The sequence below is a fragment of the Colletes gigas genome, unplaced genomic scaffold (assembly GCF_013123115.1).
Source record: "Colletes gigas isolate AHSC1104 unplaced genomic scaffold, ASM1312311v1 Colletes_gigas_Sc00006, whole genome shotgun sequence".
In the NCBI taxonomy this organism is placed as follows: domain Eukaryota; kingdom Metazoa; phylum Arthropoda; class Insecta; order Hymenoptera; family Colletidae; genus Colletes; species Colletes gigas.
In genome coordinates, this window is record NW_025106635.1 from 5,793,447 (window position 1) to 5,814,365 (window position 20,919).

The following is a 20,919-nucleotide window of genomic DNA, read 5'->3' on the forward strand; positions in this document are numbered from 1 at the left end:
TGCTTCTTTCGCAGTGAGATTAAAGGGGGAAGTTTTGCGTTTACAAGGACCCCCCCAAAAGTTGATGTAGAATTTTTTGCTCCGAAGTTGTTGCACTCTGAACGAAAAGTGTGACGCAGTTGATTAGAATTTCCAGAGGTGCACCATGTGGAGCTTGTGTGTGTTTAGAATGTGACTTGGTTTTGTTTACTTCAGCTCGAAACGCAGTATCGCGTCTGCATTTTAGATCGATGCATAAACGATTGCGATGTCAAAGGGTAAAAACGCAACGAGAGGACAATAGATAATTTTAAATTGACGTAAATATAACAAGCCACACTATAAACACACTATAAACACACTTGGAACGCAAACACACGAGGCACAAGTCCGATCGTAAAACCTCCATTCGGATGATTCTAATCCCGACGGCACACTTTTCACTCAAAGTGCAATAACTCGGGAGAAAAAAATCATAGGTCAATTTTTAAGGGGTTGTTCTAAAGGGGAGGCTTCCCCCTTCGATCTCATCGCAAAACGAGCCCGGGAAAAAAATTTATTATACTCCGTAGGCTAGTATAAAGTTAGAGGATTTTAATAAAAACATCTTTTACTCTTCTACGCCGTAACCAAGCAAGAGGGTGTCTTTGAAAAAAAAATTTAATTCAGGACGGGGAAAGTAGAGGCTTTGCCCTTTAAAATGAGCGCAGCTTCGTCTTCGTACGATTTTTTTTAACGTAGTTACAGCAGTTCGAATATTGCCAATTCTTTTACCTAGAATTTACGATCCTGAAATTTGAAGAGGTAGACGAATTATTTATCGTATAAAAATATTAAATAAATCGTTGGATGGGATTCTGAGAGTGATATAGACATACTCGAGAACTGGTAAAAATATTGTTCATTGATGCATAGGAAGAAAGTGGCTCGAGAAAGTCCTGTTTTGTCAGAGCATCTTTGCAGATGGAGATCGCGACGCATTATATAATAATATGACAATCGGGATCAACATTTTGTGCATAGTTTTTTTTAAAGATAACGTTATTCGTGCAGAAATTTTTTAAAAATTTATTCTCCGAGTAAGAGTACAATGTCTTGAATACAGAATGTCATTGAGGCCCGGTAAATAATCGTTTATAGTGTTTGAAACGCAATTTCGTAATCCCGGGCTTTTGCTTTATTTCGGCACGCGGGGCCGGGCATTAAAATTTCTTACGCTCGGTATATTTTGCTGACGCATATAATTAATAATGCTTCCCGTAACGCGTTGAATAACAAAAAGAAAAAAAAAAATACAATATTCACAGGCGAAAAACGAAAAAAATAAAAATTGCGCCGAGTCATCGAAAACGTAGGAGTATTTTCGCCTTGACCCTCTCGCCTATCACTTGTCGTGTGTTTTATCATTTACAAACAATGCTTTTTGCTCGCATTTACGTACGATCCTGAGCAAAGATCGTTGATACGTGGCATAATATTTAACAGAATCGTCGCGACCTTTTTTAAGGATCCCACCGTGCCACGATCGAACCATTTCGATTGTAGAACTTTGCATCGTACGATACTCCGCACAAGTGTAAACCTTTTTGCTATAACCACATTAAAACGGAACGCATATCGTAATTCATTTCACTTTCTAGAAAGCTATTATAGGTCCTCCTTTCGTTCGGTCTTCCTATTTTCGCGCAGGATATTCTACAGGTTGTCCACGGTAAAGTGCGACAGTCGCGACAATTCAATAACTATTGATCGTACGAACAAAATTGTTTACATGTAAATTGCAGGATAAAATAGGATCTCCATTTTGGCGCGAACGAAAATTTTGTTTATGTTATTAATTTAAAAGATACGATGGTGAAGTTTCGTTTTTTAAATGGAACTATATATATTTTTCTTTTGGATCGTGCGATAGTGCTTTTCAAGACAAATTCAATAAGCTGTAATTTATTAAGTGTGTCGCGATATTTCAATAACTATTGATCCCACGAAAAAAATTGTTTATACAGGGTGTTCGACCGACCCTGGGAAAAATTTGAATGGGGGATTCTAGAGGCCAAAATAAAATGAAAATGAAGAATAGCAATTTGTTGATGGAGGCTTCGTTAAAAAGTTATTAACAATTAAATTCAATAATTCCAAATCGTTCTGGAAACATTATCTTCAGTTGCGGGGGTCAATTGCAATCATTTTTTATAATTACAATTACCCCCAAAATCCTACGTACTTTCGAGAAAAAAATTGAAGAAGGTGTGAAATTTTTCGGCGAAATTGAAAAGATTCGAATCGTTCTAAAAAAATTATTATCGGTTGCGAGGATCAATTACGATCATTATTGGTCATTGCAATTACCTCCGAAATCCAACGCACTTTTGAGAAAAAAATTCGAGAAGGTGTGAAATTTTTCGGCGAAATTGAAAAGATTCGAATCGTTCTGAAAAAATTATTTTCAGTTGCAGGGGTCAATTACAATCATTTTTGGTGAATAGACATAACCTCGAAATCTTACCCATTTTCTAGAAAAAAATTCGAGATGGTGCGACATTTTTCGACGGAAAAAAAAATTTCAAATCGTTCTGGAAAAATTATTTTCGTTTGCAGAGGCTAATTACAATCATTTTTGGTCATCAGACATAACCTCGAAATCTTACCCATTTTCTAGAAAAAAATTCGGGAAGGTGTGAAGTTTTTCGACGGAAAAAAAAAATTTCAAATCGTTCTGGAAAAATTATTTTCGTTTGCAGAGGCTAATTACAATCATTTTTGGTCGTAAGACATAACCTCGAAATCCTGCGTAATATCGAGAAAAAAATTCAGTACAGGCGGAACTTTAAACGTTAATAACTTTTTAACAAAGCCTTTGTTCCAAAGTTGCGAATTGCACGGAACGTTGGATTGCGACCTATGAGACAATATTTTACGTCGATTTCCGGAAGTGATGCAGCTCGCGTAAGTATATCCTTAGATAAGGCGATCCATATTTTCGTAGGCGACGATACGTGGGAACGAAGAATTTACGTGCACTTACGCTTACAATCGCCGGATATCCAGGTCGATGCTCAATGACCCGACGTTCTGACTTAACGATACAAGTAAACATGTACGCTCGAGGCGCAATTGCCAGCCATAATTTACAGGTGCGTTTAATAGAAATTGCTGCCAGTTAATATCGATCGGCCATCGTCGTGTAATTATGAAAGATTAATTACGAACTTGGATCAGTTAGCGTCCATTATACAACGAAATAAACATCGTCGATAACATTAAACGAAAATAAGTATCTAAGCAGCTTCCAACAGCGATTTCCTATCTAGTTACACTTGCGATGAGTTTACCTTAGGCTGCAAGAGAAATGCAAGAGTAGATTTTATGCTATTCTTTAGCAAATTCTTGGAAAACCAGGCGTGACGAGTTCTGCAAATAAAAATAAACAGTCGAATGGTAGAACGAAGTATTCCATGACGAACGACTAAAAGTCGTTCGATCGAATCAGCGTCATGAATAAATTGCCACGCGTTGCCCTTTCCTTGTTATTTGCTTGCTATATCGATGAACGTATTTCGTTATAAAAGAAATGGTTCATCTATGGGCAATAATATAGTGATGAAAGCAATTAGATATGCCTCCAGCATAAATCGTTAACTTACACTTTCGTGGAATTGAAATTTATCGTAAAAAAGTGTGGCGTTTTGGATTTTCAAAATACCAGGGGCAAATAAGATTCGGTCGAGAAATTCATTTCAATCAATGGTTTCGAAACTGAACAGGACTTTTACAATTATATGAGGAACCCTGTATGATTTTAACTCTGGCCAGTGGCTCAGCTAGATTATAGTGTTTTGGTCTTTGTTTTGTTGGTTCAAATAATTAGATAACGAGGCAATATATTGCATTGTATTTATTGAACAAATAGTACGTTTCTTTGGGCAAGTACATAGTTTCACATCGCGTCAAGCATAATACACATTAATTGGAGACTATATGTACGTCGATCTAATTAATAAACAGTGTCTAAAGCTTATTATTATTAATTATAACTATAATATAGTCCACATAAGTACTCTACTTATTTCACTGTATATCTATATATATCAAGACGACATCTACCATGAAACGCCCAAGTTTGTCGAGAAATAATTCACTTTTTACACACTAGATGGCGTCCCAATTGTTTACGATCGAAAACTAATTTTAATTTGTTTATTAATACAATAATATAGTATTCACTAATACAGATCATTTATAAATGCTTCACAATTAACGCCAAAGACCCAAACTTGTCTAGAAACAGCCCTATTCCTGTCAGAACACACAGTTAACCTGTATCTTAGGTTAGAGATGTCTTCTGACAGCAACAGGACTGTTTTCAGACAAATTTGGACCTTTGTCCTTAATTGCGAAGCATTTATAAGTGATCTAAATTACTGAGTACTCTATTGTTGTATTAATAAATGAATTAAAATCAGTTATCGATCGTAAACAATTGGGACGCCATCTAGTGTGCAAAAAGTGAATTATTTCTCGACAAACTTGGGCGTTTTATGGTAGATGTCGTTTTTATATACATATATAGATATACAGTGAAATAGGTAGATTAATGCCCACTTAATTGTCCGCATTGATGGTGATAGCGTAGACACTTAAGTGGGCACAAATAAGGTTCACTCATATGGACACTACTGTAGTTATTACAATATTAATAAGCTTTATACACTGTTAATTAATTAGATTTACGTACATATAGTCTCAAATTAATGTGTATTGTGGTTGACGCTACAAATATGTCTTTCTTTGTAAGCCTAAGATCTCTGTTTGTGTAATAAACACAATGCAATATATTGCCTCGATATTTAATTATTCGAACCAACAAAACAGCATCAAAAACACTATAATCCAGCTGAGCCACTGGCCAGAGTTAAAATCATATGAAATTCCTCATGCAACGTGTAAAAGTTCGCTTCAATTCCCATAATTTCAAAGACACTTGCCAACGTATGATTGTCTCGCAGTTACGTTGTATTCTAAGGGATCCAACGACTCTTTCTAGCAACAAGTTATTCAAATAGAAATAACAAATACGCTGCGTTTATAAACTTCAAGCGTATTTTATTTCAGTACGACAGTCATTCGCCATTTTTATCCGTTATTCGTGAACAAAATTTGCCCAACTCCGACGCTGTAATCGCAATCGGGATACACGGTGTAACAACGATAGATGCAACCTCGATACACGTATGCGAGCCTCGTCCGTTTGCATTGTGTCGACGAGTGGAAGGCACGGTCGTTCGGCAACAAGTGAAATTGGAGTGGAAGTCTTTCGGTCTCGTCAACAGCAGATCGCCGGTGAAAGACCAACGATTACGCGAGAGATGAAGCATGGGACATAGGTAGTGGGAACGTATGGCGCAACCGAGGCTACCTCTTATTGGATCGATTACCTTGATTGCGTGTATCTCGATGCCAAACGAAACGTTTCAGCTTCGTTTTACCGAGAACACGTCTCGGGAGATCGACATGCTTCGGGCATGAAAGGTCGTGTGTTACCTATTCGAATAAAAAAATTTGTATAGTACGGGCCACTATATAGCGAGGTCGTAAACTCCAGTAGGTGTCAAAGTTTACACGTTTCAGCTCCCGAAACAAGCTAAGGGCCTTAGATTAGAGAAGGGTCAGGGATGTACGAAGAAATGTTTTATCTAGCGTCGCCATTTTTAGAAAGCCATTTTTCGAGGTATCGTAATAGGTAAAGGTCTTACTCGAGTCTTTAATATCTCAATTTATCTGCTTGAAAAAGGTAGTGCAATTATGAACAGAAAAAGACATTTAAAAAGACACCCCCAAGCAAGATGTGATGTACGACCCTAGGTGTCGCCAGCAGTAGTCGGTTCCAACCCTTCAAGAGTGTAGTTTACCACCTCGCTATATGGCGTCCCGAACTATACAACGCTACTCCAGAATAAAAATTGTATTGCGTGTCTGTAATAATGCTCGAACGAAAAATAACAACGTGGACGAAAGGTACCAGTCGCCTTGTCAGTGCTGGCGGTCTAATTATTAATGAAAGCGTTACCTCGCGTTCGAGTCACCCGTAAAGGAATATGATCTGTAACGCGAGACCGCAAAACAAGTTTGGTCACGCGTCGAGCTTGTGCAAGATTACGAAATTAGTACCCGAGACTATTACACGATCAACGATTACCATTACGATTACGATTACGATTACTATGATTATTTTCAGTCGAAACGACGACGGTGGTTGTCGAACATCGAACGTGCACCCCAAACGATTCGCTAATGGCGCCCAATTCCTTCTGACCCTCGATTACGAATTCACGTTCCGGGCAGCCCGCGCCCGGCGTATCGTAACCGTCGTCCAAACGCATGATCTATCTGTCGTAACGCATTAGCATGTACAACGCATGCATTAGCGGGGCTGTATGCAGTTTATCCGAAGTCTCCTTTATGTCGCGTGGCTCGCGACTTTCACCCGACCCGCCACTTTCACCGATGAAAATTAGTACGGCTTTGGGTTGCTCGTTCCCCAGATCGAACAGATCGTCTCTATTACGAGTGTAGGATGGTCGCGTGTGACCCCTCTTGCGATCACACTCGAAACGAATGAAATTATCGACGATTGAACGGGGTACCCCGTAACCAGGGGGCAAACTGTGTCTCTCGAGTGGCTGGATGCTACATACTTTTTGTCTTTCGAGAGATTGGAGCTTTCTGCATATAAAAGTATAGTCCGGGAGGCCATATAGCGAGGTGGTAAACTAAACTCTTGAGGACTGGGACCGACTACTGTTTTCATTTTCTACATGCATATACAGGGTGCTCGACCACCCCTGGGAAAAATTTTAATGAGGGATTCTGGGGGCCAAAATAAGACGAAAATCAGGAATAGCACTTTGTTGATGGAGGCTTCGTTAGAAAGTTATTAACAATTAAATTTAAAACTATCAAATCGTTCTGGAAAAATTCTTTTTGGTTGCAGGAGTCAGTTACAATCATTTTAGGTCAATAGACATACCCTTGAAATCCTACCCATTTTTTAGAAAAAAATTCGAGAAGGTCTGAAATTTTTCTTCAAAATTAAAAATTTTCAAATCGCTCTAAAAAAATTATTTTTGGTTCCGAGCGTCAATTACAATCATTTTAGGTCAATAGGCATACCCTTGAAATCCTACCCATTTCGTAGAAAATAATTCGAGAAGATCTGAAATTTTTCTTCAAAATTAAAAATTTTCAAATCGTTCTAAAAAAATTATTTTTGGTTCCGGGGGTCAATTACGATCATTTTAGGTCAATAGACATACCCTTGAAATCCTACCCATTTTCTAGAAAAAAATTCGAGAATGTGTGAAATTTTTCGGCGAAATTGAAAAGATTCAAATCGTTCTGAAAAAATTATTGTCGATTGCAGGGGCCAATTACAATCATTTTAGGTCAATAGACATACCCTTGAAATCCTACCCATTTCATAGAAAAAAATTCGAGTAGGTGTGAAATTTTTCTACAAAATTAAAATTTTCAAATCGTTCTAAAAAAATTATTTTTGGTTCCGGCGGCCAATTACAATCATTTTAGGTCAATAAACATACCCTTGAAATCCTACCCATTTTCTAGAAAAAAATTCGAGAATGTGTGAAATTTTTCGGCGAAATTGAAAAGATTCAAATCGTTCTGAAAAAATTATTGTCGATTGCAGGGGTCAATTACAATCATTTTTGATGAATAGACATACCCGTGAAATCCTACCCATTTTCTAGAGAAATTACAAGACGTACTATCTTTTTGTCCAGGAGCGTAAGTAATATTTGGACTTTCAGAGCACGTTATATATTTCGTAAGGACTGATTTAAATTTTATCTCCGACGTTTCGACCTCTATTTTTAGATCCTCGGGAATGTTTGGTTTCAGTTTAGGAGATACCGTGTCTAGTTTTTTAAACGAAATTGTTAGAGAGAACTTTACATCACAATGACGAATATAATCTTTATATGAAACTCTTTTACGTAGATCTATGTATATTTATGCGTACTTTAGGAGTTATTCAGGGTGGGTAGGTCACGTGACTCACCTTGTACATGTTTCTGGGCTATCTTTCTACTAATTGTCGTCACAATGTGTTCAAGTATCGACGTTTCGCTGTGTGTAATTTGTAGGGACATATTCTTGTGCAATATTTTACAATTTTTATAACTAACGTTTATTAGTATCTTTTAAAATAGAAATTGAGCAGTTTCAGAGGTTTCACACGGAGTACGCGAACGCCTTTATAGGTGAAGTCGTTTCGGACAATACCTAAATCTTCCCAGCATCTTGACACCTATCTACTGTCTTCCCAATCCTCTTTTCCTCCATCGAAATCCCCTAATTCCCGCCTTTCGACCGAAGGAGATCACGAACCGTGCTTCAGACCTTCCCTTACATTCTCTTAAAAATCGAACAAAATGAAGTAAACATTCCTATTCGACGCATTATCGAATAAATCGTTACGAGCGAATTTACGCAACCTTTGTTCGAACATATAGTTTCTTAATTATTCTTGCAACGTATTATAAATTAATTTATTTTGTTCAAATTTCATAAGAGATAATGTTTGACTGTATAAAATCCACATTTGTAGCTCCTTGCATATTGCATCTTTTGTGCTGTAGGGTTTAGTCCTATGGCGTAGCTTCCCATGCTCGCCACCAGAGGGATCGCGCTCTCACACGCGCTCAAACGATCCCTCGGTTGCTATATACACATTCCTCAAACAACTTCCCAATATCCAATATGAAGCTGGCCGCCACAGCTCAAATTACTAACTTCCAGCATCCAAAACCCCCTAGTATTATAGCGTCACTAGGGAACTACGACCCCGAAGATATAATACCATTAAAGATATGAATACTAACTCCCAAGACTAATCATCAATTATCCGTCCATAGCACCACACTCATCGCATGATGCATGTAAACGAGGTTTGTTGAAACTTTTCCCTCGAGCCCTAACCCAAGGAAAACCACAATAATAGCACATCCTCACAAACATTACAAATACTAACAAACATTTTAAGTGCAGGATATAGGGCTCCAGCCCAGGGTACTGCGGAAGAAACAGGAGAACGAGATAAAAAAAAAAAACTTCCCAATATCCCAGTCATCTAAGGCAGGACCTGCTTGAGAAGCCTTTAGTGATGTGGCGTCGCCTCCCATGCTCGCCATCAGAGGGATCGCGCTCTCACAAGCGCTCGACGACCCCCTCAGTTGCTATATTATACACTCCTCTACTGGACTTCTCAATATCCCAGTCGTCTAAGGAAAAAAAGGCTGGATGAGTCCTCCACTGCCCAGGCCTGCAAGAAAAACGCCCCCTCCTTTTTCCTTTTCTGCCCTCCTACGAATTTCTCGAGTTCCTAACCGCGGTAAAGCCCAGCGTCACAGTCCCGTTAATAAATGAATAATAATATGTTAGAAAAATCTTTTTACGATCCGCGTTTTACCAAGGTTCTGGGGTAAGTGCCGTGGGGTTCATCACAGTCCTCTTACCAAAAGGCAAAGCCTTCCCCACTCCGTGGCCAGATCCTTCTAGAAAATCCTTATCGTACTACACGTGTCGTACAGCACCATGACTTCGGGTCATCGGCCACACGCACGGTACCTTTCGAGAATCGGCGATAGGGCTCCCTATCGCCGACATATAAACAAAACATCCGCGACTCCTAGAATTCGTCGCGCCTCGAGTGGCCCAAGTCTGATGACAGACTTATGGTTCCGGTATCGATATCTACGATACTCTTGAGAATCTGGTCATAGCCCCAAATGCATTGACCCTGACACGTGTCACCCCTTGAAAAAGGAATTGACGCTAACAAATAAATATCGTCAAAACAACGTCTGGTACAATTCCATGGGTAAACAAAACGAGAATGCAAAACGACCGTCTCGTCGATCGATTTCGTCGACTTAATTCGCGAATCGCAGAGCCGTGGATGTTTCTTTTTTTCGTGGTTTCCGGGTCGCGCGGAAGGCTTTCCCGGCGTTCGTAAAAATTCCGTTTTTCGAACAACGAGCGAACCGATGAGCGGCGCAGAACGTAACGGCGGTGCAAAGTGCTTTGGCAAACAGGAATGGGCATTAACAGGCGATGCCAGTTTGCGTCAAGGCGTGTACGTGATTCGCCGATTCAATTCAAGAGCTTCGATGGCGCGTAAAGCGCAAAGCTCAAGAGTTCTAGCCGCGATGCGGAAGGAAGTTGCGATGAATATCGGTACGCGTAACACGCGCTATCCACCGCATCGCTATAGAAATTCATCAGCCAGCCTAATTATGACCCGAAGCATCGGTTATAGGTTCATTGACAGAGTTATTATATAGTTTCGCAATATCGTATAATAGCGTGCAATTAAAAGTACAAAGGTTAAAAGTCGATGAATTATTAATGGTACGTGTGACAGTTTTCAATGATCAATTTTCATATAATGACGAGAATGCATTCGATTTCCTGCAGCGGATTATGACCACGGAGCGGTTTGCTTCGCGGGGAAAACTAGTCTCGAGACAGATTTTACCTGGCAAAATGAGACGATAAATACGAAAAGTAGAAGGTTCGATCTGTTTCGAGTATTCTCTTGCTCTCAAATCTATTTTTTTAACTCCACTGTTTGTACAGTTAGCTCGTAGAAATGAAAGATCCCGCGGATCGGATTAGGGAAACGGGCAGTCGTAGCGAATAATTCTGTGGAGCTCATCCGCTTGATAAAAAAAATGATTTGTTTACGAACTGACTGGCGGCTCGGCTGAAATGTGACGGCGTTATAGTCATGCATAAAAGAAACGTACGTCTAATGGAACTTCTTTCAATAATTCATACGGCCAATTATTCAAGACATTAACTTGTTAATTTCTCACTAAGAAAAACTAGTTATTGTGCATTGTATGCAAACAGTTTAATAAAATCAATGGTATTAAACGTGGGTCGCGATCAAGAATATACGAAACACAAAAGTAACCATAACGAGAAAATAATTTCCACGCATAATTATCTCCGGACGGTAATTATTTTAATTTCTATACCGATGATATTTTATTTCCCGGATTTTCAACGGCACGCGACACATGTAATGATAGTAATAACAATGACTGCGAGTATAATAAGCCATTGTAACAAGATAAACGTTATGCAACGGGACTGTATAGGAAACTGAAAGCTGTAAAGGTTTATTTGTTTATTGCTCGCGCAATTGGCGATAGTTATCAATTATATCCCGGTACGTTCACGAAGATCGGCCCGCCGCGCTGCAGCCAATCACGGTTGCTCGTCAGCAGCTCAACCAGCAACAATAGATTAGCGTCAGCGACTCTCCCAGGATTACTTAGACGGTTAATGGATCAATTAATTCGTATTACGTACGCAAAGCGTGTTTGTCTTCGGTTCAGACATGCGATACGTGTTTCCTCGACGTATGGAAATCTTCGTGGAACAGTTTTCACCGCGAGTTAAGTATCGGTAAACGGGTTCGTAGACGCGTTACGAAAGAGGATACCTTTGTAATAAGTCGCATGTGGGTCACGCGCGCCTACGATCGATGGCAGGACGATCGAGACGGAAAAGTCGTGAGAAAATTAGAAGCACCAGGCGAACGAAATTTGAAACAATGTTTTTCCCCACGAACGTCAATTTACCTAAACGGAGTTTTCATTTCGTCGACGACTAAAACAACGCGTATTTATTATACGACGTTATCGCGAGCATAATTATTGCCGTGAAACTGCAACTTCCGAGAAAATCACACCGGGTGGGGGAAAAAATTGTCGTATTTTATTCGTTGCCGGGCAGAATGGAAAAGTGTTAATTCACTTTGCGTTGATCCTTTTTGACGCGCAAAAAGGCCGTATTTAACCGCGTCATCTCGTGTTTTTACTGTTGCGTGTTTATCGTAGGTCCATCAAAACGACTTCCTGGAAAGTAAATTGCAAATGTTCACGTTTCGCGGACAAAGTTGTTGCCTCTGTTGGTTTCTCGGTGAGATTTTTGCCAAAATTTAAACGTGACTCGGCAAATGCGATAAAAAGACGTTGGATTTTTGTCGACAAAGGCGAGATAAAAGGCGGAGGCTATAAACGTGCGTCTATTTTTCACGTTTACACGAAATTTCGAACCAATGGGTTCGGTAATTCCAGAGATACCATCGCGACCGTACCGAGAAACATAGTTCCGGGAAAAATGCGTTGAAACCTGGCAGGTGTGCTTGCTGACACGCTTTCGATGGTCTTCTATTACGTTATTTTTCTATTTTTTTATCGCGTGCATAGGTACGAGCCTCGCCTGATCCAATTAAAACGAAAATCGTTAACACTTCTTTTTCGAGAGGATCTTCCGGTGCAAAACGTTGCAAAGAAACACTGTATCGAGAGTTTGTATCTCGCACGCTGTTCATAACAACTGTTTCAATCTTTGTACGTTTAGACTTAATGCAGTTTTACGAATCATCAAAACAAATAAGTGGCCAGGAATAATTTATTCTGCTACTTAGTGTCTCGGTGCGAATCCAGTAAATAAATCTTTGTTTATCGTTCGACGTTGCGACCATGCTGGCCTCTTTCGAGATAACAGTACCAAATTTAAATAACTATTACTGAAACGCGGATAGCGTAAGGATGAAGCACATTTAGTAGTTGTTGCACGTTGTTTGATAAAGTAATTATATACAATGTTAATAGCAATGAGGTAAGACTCGTTATAAATCGTTTACTTTTTTCTGTCAATATAAAAAGAGATCTACGAGTGAATATTCGAAGCGTTGGTCGTACTTAAGCAGAAATCCACCACTGTACGTATCGTAGGTTGTGATGGATTGAAACAATAAAATAACGAGACGAGACAGGTCATATTAATCGTAATAAGTTACAGAGGTCAGGGTAATAATATTTCGAAGCACTTCTTTTTCATTCTATACAGTCTTTAATATTTATCAAAATTCTTTTATAACAATTTCGATTACTTTTTTGTGAGAATAAAGAAACAGATCTTCCATTGAATATTCCAAGTATTAGTCGTGATCCATCACTGTACGTATCGAAGATTGTGATGGATCGAAACTATAAAATAACGAAACGAGGTAGGTCAGATTAATCGTAAAAAGTTACAGAGGTCTGGGTAATAAAATTTCGAAGACACTTCTTTTTCATTCTAAACGGTCTTTAATATTTATTAAAATTCTTTTATAGTAATTTCGATTACTTTTTTGTGACAATAAAGAAATAGATCTTCGATTGAATATTCCAAGCATTGGTCGTACTCGAGCAGGAATCCTGTACGTATCGAAGGCTGTGATGGATCGAAACTATAAAATAACGAAACGAGGAAGGTCAGATTAATCGTAATTAGTTACAGAGCTCTGGGTTATAAAATTTCGAAACACTTCTTTTTAATTTTATACATTCTTTAACCCCTTACCTGGTAAATCTGTCTCGTTATAAGTTCTTGACGTCAAGTTTCACAATCATGAGGCTGCTCACTCGTCATCAAGCTTTGTGCACTACCGACAATTATAGTGAATTTATTTGTACCAAAGAAATTAAAACGATAGATACATGAAAAAAATAAATGTATATTCATTCTCTTACAGAAAATTGCAGTAAAGTTTCAAAAATTCAGTCGAATAAATATTTCACAAGTCTTGTTAGAAATTACGACTGGGTAATTTTATTCCTTTTCAAAATTTAAACAAAATTAAATAGCATAGGTTTGACGAATTACTTGAAATTGAATAGCTAAAATTTTTTCATAGTAATTTCGTCGACAGTGTATCGTTAAAGTTCACGTAGGTAACGAACCTGACTGACGAAGGAAAGCGATCCGCGGGGAACCTTGAACCCTTCCTGTGAAAGTATCGGTGGCTACGGACTCCAGTTACTCGCTCTCTCGTACGATTTTGGAGGCGGTAATCCGTCGTTCCTGTTGCATAACGTCTTGGCACAGTTCGTGCGAAGGAGAAAAACCTTCGATCGAGGACGACGGAACGCTCGAGACCCCTTAAAACCGAACTGTTTGCTCTCGCGGACGTTTTAAATCCGAACTACTCGAAGCTCGGACTTCGGATTTATTGCGTCGCAATAATCGCTAGCTCGTGGATAGAATAGGACTGGAGGACTCCGGTGTTTACACGCGTGGACGAAGATGGAATGTGCCTGTAATATCTGCGTTCTTCGCGTCGGATCGGTGTTCTTCTATCGATGAAGAAACGAGAGAAAGGGTCCCCGGATGACGCGTCGTTTCTCGCGTGAATTGCGCTTTCTGGCGTTTTATTACTTTTAGGAGATTATGTTTCCTACGAAAGGTAGACGAAACGTTTGTTTATGGTTCGTGGTGGCTCTCGAAACCTCAAGGTACCGGTCAAGTGGAATTCACTTCCTGGAAATAGATTCGAAACTTTCAGGATCGTGAACCAGCGAATAGAATCATCGAAATAAAATTATTTCACGCGGATAACTATCGAAATGCTTGTTCGAGATTATATTCGAACACTGGTCTCAGGCATCCCGTGACCGTGCAAAGAGAATCACTTTCGCCGTTGGGACCGAGATACTCGTGACTTGCATAACCTCCAGCAAGGCTGTTACACGACATTACACTTTCTGTACGTTTCCTTGGTAGTCGGAATTACTCTCATTCCGGTCCATTCGTTTGTTCTTTCCTTGCCAATGAAAGACGATGGGCAAACGTCCTCGAAAATTGCTATACGGTGTCTATCAACGCGGGAGGAAATTATTAGTTTCGAAGGCGAGAATCTCGTACAAATATAGGGATACAATTTTACGTTTAAACAAAAGTATACGCGTTGTATATTACTTTAAATTTATTTAAAATACACAACAACAACACAGATTAAATCGATATTCTTCCAGAGGCTATCGTGTTTTTTAAATCGTATCGCTATGATTTATGAACTCGTGATTAACGTGTTAGCTATCACGCACCTGGTTGATCAGTCCGATTATGCGACACGTAAATAAAGTTGTGGATCTGTTAAATTGTCCCCAAACGTGACTTACAAAATGAACATAACTCGTTGCCTTTTTTCGCGGTTCACATCAATAAAATTTGTCGCTGACATCATTTTACGGTATTTTGTATTGATAGACAGGTATTCGGGTTGGTAATTTTTGTTTAAGGTTACATCAGCTGCTTAATTATAATTTTGTTGCGTGTTTCTTTAAAATATGGGTTCGATAAAATTGTAGCTGCCAGTGTCACTACTTCGCCGATTATTTTTTCAACCGTGTTCGGTCAATTTTAAAAATTCTAACATTTTCATATAGAGAAATATGAATATGAATTGTTCTATTCAAATTCCGAGCGCGTGGATGACTTTCGATTTCAAACAAGTGGCCACACACACGTCGATTATCAGCATTATTTTTCATTTTCGTTTTGATTTCAATTCCAGATTTTTGTAAATTACAGGTGGTTTCCATTCCCGTTTATTTCTGGATAAAACAATTCCACATTTTCGACCGCGTTTCCTTTTTCGGCACGAATAGAATATTCGAAGCGGCACGATTTTGGCAACTCACCTCCACAGCGATTCGGGATTTTGTAAGAATTTTAACGACAAAATTAGCGAAATGTTCCAATGTCATTCTAAATATAGAAGGACAAAGAATAAACGCGTGTATGCGTATTAATTTATGCGCGGTCGTGTATAATATATAATGTTTTTTAAAGTTCTCGAGATTGTGCAAGATTTCCCTTTCTGCATAGTTGGGTGTCGCTTTTTCGAGAAACGGGAATGGAAATTTGTCAAATAGTCCGCCTACTTACGACTTTTAAAATGAATTGTTTAAGAGGTGATTTCTATCATTTCTTTTTTACAATAGTTATAGATTACTCCTTTTGGTAATTAAAGGGTGTACAGTTGATATTAATCCGGTCCTGGGGTTGCTCGTGAAAAGGAAACTTTACGCGATAAAAAGCCTCGAAACGTCGACTGCGCGAAGAAAAATCGTTATGGGTCGGTTCCTTTGTGCCTGTGGCGTATAATAATTGGCAAAATAGGTGGATCGTAAACTATCTTCGATACGAGTGCTCGGGAACATGAATCTTCATTCGTAGGGTCCGCGATAGTCGGAGGTCGCCGGTAGAACGTATCAGGTGGTTTTTAACGAGCCACCAATCGGTACGTTCCTTCGTTAAATTTATTCTTCGGAAGGAGACACCTGGTGTAAAATTTGTCGGGGCGGAACGAGGTAATCCGAGCTATCCGCGGAACTTCGTAAACCGCGGCCAGAGTCTTCAATTCAGCGCGGCGCGGGAGGAAAATGTGGCGATGCCAACGAGAAACGTGGTAAATCATGCGAAAAGATAACAAGATGTCGAGTAGCGAGGGGTTGGTAACACGAGGAAAACGACGACGCTAACTATTTTGCATCGTGTTCCTCTATGTACACGGCAGAAGAAAAAAAAAATAACGCGATAATAACGCGATTACCGTAGTCGTAACATTCGTTAATTTCCTTACGAAAGCATAATGATAGATGTGTCAAATCCGACCTGACGCGCGTAACTGGTTTCTGCGCCAGTTACATTATGTCATTATGCTTAAATGTAATTGTGCCACAAGGTGGAAGTTAATTGGTATTGACGAAGAAAACTCGGATTTTATTTTTACAACGTCGATCGGCCGAATGTTTGGCGCGCTGATAGAGATACGCAAGAAGACACATTAATCGGTTAACGTTTGAAGAAACCGTGATGCAACGTCTTACAATGAAGGGCTACCGCCATTTTAGATGGGCTCGAAGTAGGTTAATCTGCACGAATATGGCTTGCGACCGACAATTGGCCACTTTCCCGGCCTTACGATAGAGTATTTCAATATCGAAGTACCCAGCGATCGTAATACAATGCAATAAATATTTATTTGCAAAGTGTTTTAGTATAAGGTGGAATTAGAAATACGGATTTAATCGTCGTATCGAACAATGTCACTTTAAATTTTTATTAAACGCGATTTGCATGTTGAATAACTTCTTCGAGAAGTGATTTTTTTCCACCTTGTTACTAAATAACATTTTTTTTTTAACCTATTTTATCGGGCTGAAAAATAACATCGAACGACGCAATTACATTATGTGCTCACGTTAATTGCGGCTGCCGCCTAATCCACTCCCGTGAACAAGAAGAAGTCATTATGAAACTTAAATCGCAGCGGCACATCATTATTTCCTTGCGTTGGTGGAATGGATGAGCGTCTGTAAACACACAAGGGGAACGCGTAAGTAAATGACGTAAGCGTCGAAATAAAGATACAAGGAGATGAAAAAATGGACCCACCGGCACGCGGCGGTGCAGTTCAATTTATTTCTTTTCTCGCAAGTATCAAGTTCGTAATATTTCTCGAAGTATATGTGCTCAAATTTAATAACAAAATTTAGTGACAAAGGGCATACTTTTCGTTCTTTGGAAATAACATAACGCATGATTCGATAACGCCCAAGTCTGGTGGAAACTAATCGAAACTTTACGAGCAACCATCAGCCTGGTTTCCCGCGTAGAATAGATCATTCTGATTCGTCGTGCTTCCCCATTGGTGCTCCGTCAACCTTCCTATTTAACCATCATTAAATATTACTGAACTTTATCATATTTTGTTTCAGATTCTTAATGCTACAGCATCACAGACGATTTGAAATCTGTTTTAAATCTCATTTCTATCGTTTACGAAGATATTTTTAAAGATATTTTAATAATTGCAGCTGATAGAAGATATATAAGGTAAAGGGAAAAATGCTGTTTGGAATTGATTTACATTACGTGTACTTTGAACGATTAAAATGGTCTTTTAAATATATTCCGGTGTAAAAACATCGGGGCGATAAAATATTTAGGATCCGCGATTTGAGAACCACCTAAAAACGTTTGCTCAAACGGCCGCGAGATGGCAAGTTGGCGGCAGTCGTTTTCGTCGTCGGCACGGTGGCCCTCGGTTCCCATCGTCTTTGTCGCGTCGTCCTCGTCGTCGTCGTCGTCCTCGTCTTTGCCGCGATCCTTCGTTTTTATTTCCCTTTTAAAAAAAGAAAAGACTTCGTTTACCAGTTTGATCGGGCAGTGTCGTTCGACCGGAGAGAGACGAATCAATCGTGAACGGAGATCTGGCACGAGTGAAGTGAGAAATCCGTATGCGAGCACGCAGAAGTGTGACAGGTTACGAGCGTATTCGCCGTCGAAAGTGGGAGTCAGAAACAGGAGGAAGAGAAAAGAAAAAGGGGACGGAAGGAAGGAAAAAGGAGGGAGCGAGGCAGTAGCGGTAGAATGAAGCATCGTGGACACGAGGAGTAGGGCGACGGCGAGCATCAGCGAGGCAGACGGGCGGTCAGGTAGCGTAAACGTTAAACGGCCACACGTCACGGCGTACGAAAAGAAACCGTCAGTCGAGTGCGACCGCGTGCACAGGAAACTGTCGCTGGAGATTCGTCGACGTTGGATTCTCCTTCCCTTTTTCCCTCGCTATCCACTCCTTTATCTTTTCTCCTTCTGTCTGTCCCCCTCTGTTTCTCCCCATTATTCCTTCGCCTCTCCCATCTGTGTGATACTACGCGCCCGCGACGACGGAGAGGAGGAAGAAGACGCGTGTCGCCGATGAAGGAAACTGGCGACGAGCAGTCATCATTCTTACTCGCGTTCGCTCGCTTCTAACAGCGGCGAGTACGTTCCGCGATACGGCTCCCGAACGAGATTCGACCGATTGTCGTCGCCGGGAAGATACACGGAAACTCCACAAGGATATAGGACGAACGTCGTTTTATTTACCCCGGTCTCGTAGACAAGCAACGTGGTTACTTTCGTATGTACCGTCGGTCAGGTGACAAGAAGAAAACGGGACCGTGTGACGAGAGATTCGTAAGCGTCGGTGAAGCCGGTAACCCGAGTGTCGCGAGACGCTCGTAAGACGAACAGGGAAGATAGTAGGAAGGGAAGAACGGAAGAAGAGACAACGACGTAAACGCAGGTGGGTGTAGTCCTTTGACATACTGCGTTCGGTTCCAAATAAGTGTGTGTGTACCGTTGGTTGGCCGAGGCGTGCCGCCGGCGCGCCTTTTGAGGTTAGGACGGGCCGTGATCGATTCCGAGCTTCGTAAAAACGAAACCAGACGCGCTGACCGACGACGAACGTGATTCTACGTGAAAATCCGTTCTAGACTTTTCTTTTCGACCGGTGTCGCGATTATTGATCGACCGGAGAAGAAACCATTGTGCATCGGATCAATCGTAAACTCGATCGTACGATCGCCGAGAATTTTCCCGGGTAAACGGTCGCCGAGCACCGATCGTACGCTCCGAGCCTCGCGATGGGCACAACCTAACCTCTAACAGTGCCGAGCAGCTTTTCAAGTACGATCGGGGATAACGTGTTATTTTAATTCGCGGTTATATCAGTCACCAAAGTACAGTTGACTCATCCCGTTTCGGAGATTACTTTTGACAGTAACGATTGCGTAACTGATACAACGATGTAACGGAATAATCGCGATCAATAATTTGTTCGAAACATTCGAATGGTATACACGGCAATACTGTTATAAGTTAGTTCTTTGCTCTACTAATAATTGTAATCGTTATCAGCGTCGTACGTTGGAACAGCGTATCGATAATCGATCGAAATCCTCTCGATCCGGGAACGTAATCTATGGCACGTGTTTGCTTCAAACACGTAACAACAATTCTCGGTTTCCGATTTTTATATTGCAACGAGACAAAAATCTTCGTTACATAAATCCGAAGAGAAAACGGTACTTTCTGTTTCCAGAGTTGGGCATTATGAGAAATTATTTGAAAGTTTAAATAAAGGGTAAAGTGTTGATTCTGTTGCGCGAATTCTCCCTGCTTTATCGCCTGAAAATTTTCGAACACCTAATTCGTTGTCGACAGGTCAAGATCGTTCAACTCTTAAACGTCAAATATTAACCTCAGTTGACACTATATTCGAATACTCGACGAGAGTTCTCACGGTTCGTGAAATATGTATACACGGTCAATGGCGATACGATTTAAAGAATTGATTTCTCGTCTCGCAATGAAAATATCGCGAACACGTTGCATGGGAGATTACGAAAGGGCAGGAAACAGCGGTGAATAAGGAAGACCCGTCGAATCTGTGATTCACGGGTTATGTTTATGTTGCAATGGATAGTTATATCGACGGCAGATGCAATTTCGGCTGCCATGTCGGTTTGCCCTTTCATTTCCGATCGCACAGGTCGACGCAATCGAGCGTAACCGCGTTACAAAACACTTTCGTAAACGTTCACCGATCCCGTGGTTCTTTCCATCTGCCTGAAAGATCGGCACGCTCGGTTCTGAACGACGCAGCATCGGTGTTTTGTTTCGATCGGAACGAGCCGAGCTGTTTACTGCTCGAAACGTATATTTTACTCGGCGCTGCTCGTTGCTCGGATGCCGTTACATCCGGTTCGAGCGCGCGTACGGTTACGAGAAATTAATAATTCCTTTGCACGCGTACGTCAAACGTGTTAGATTTGAAAACGATAATACGGGGACATTATGTCCGTTTCCGGTAGAATTGGCTCTCATTGATGACGTTCGTAGCGCGTTCCAAGTTTTCTCTCTCGTGCTCTTGGAACAGCGATGCGTTAATCTGTATAAATAAAATGTAGTCCCGTGCGTCTGCTCGCCGTGTAGAACCGTCGAAGGCGATCGGGAATAAAACTGCGTCGATTTCTTCCAATTCCGACGAATGACGTCTATCGTATCGGCACGAGTGCGTTCGCGTTATTTACGAATGCAAATCCAAACGTGGCTAGACGAAACGTCAGACCGTGATCGAACGACGGAAACGGGGAATCGAGGAGATACGCGTAGGAAATTTCTTCGCGACGAAATAGAATCTCGAATCCACGCCATTTTCCTCCTATAACGCGGTAGATAGTTTCC

At 40.5% G+C, this 20,919-nt stretch overlaps 1 protein-coding gene and 1 long non-coding RNA gene across 3 annotated transcripts in view; one reads left to right on the forward strand and one right to left on the reverse strand.

The window, feature by feature from the left end:
- Positions 1 to 13,212: 13,212 nt before the first annotated feature.
- LOC122395847 lies at positions 13,213 to 18,244 on the reverse strand. 2 transcript variants are annotated; one of them, XR_006259001.1, is made up of 6 exons: positions 18,061 to 18,189; positions 17,418 to 17,574; positions 17,108 to 17,219; positions 13,803 to 14,379; positions 13,423 to 13,504; positions 13,213 to 13,309 (listed from the first exon to the last, which is right to left on the reverse strand). It is a non-coding gene; the product is annotated as an uncharacterized LOC122395847 (long non-coding RNA). The 2 variants fall into 2 exon arrangements; XR_006259000.1 differs by lacking the exons at positions 13,213 to 13,309; positions 13,423 to 13,504; positions 13,803 to 14,379 and having other exon boundaries at positions 14,873 to 17,219; positions 18,061 to 18,244.
- A 173-nt stretch (positions 18,245 to 18,417) lies between these two features.
- The window catches only part of LOC122395846 (elongation of very long chain fatty acids protein AAEL008004-like), a 34,504-nt gene continuing 32,002 nt past the window's right edge, over positions 18,418 to 20,919 (forward strand). Inside the window, exon 1 of the mRNA XM_043393744.1 lies at positions 18,418 to 18,976. The gene's annotated coding sequence lies outside the window, so the exon portion shown is untranslated. The remainder of the gene's footprint in view (positions 18,977 to 20,919) is intronic.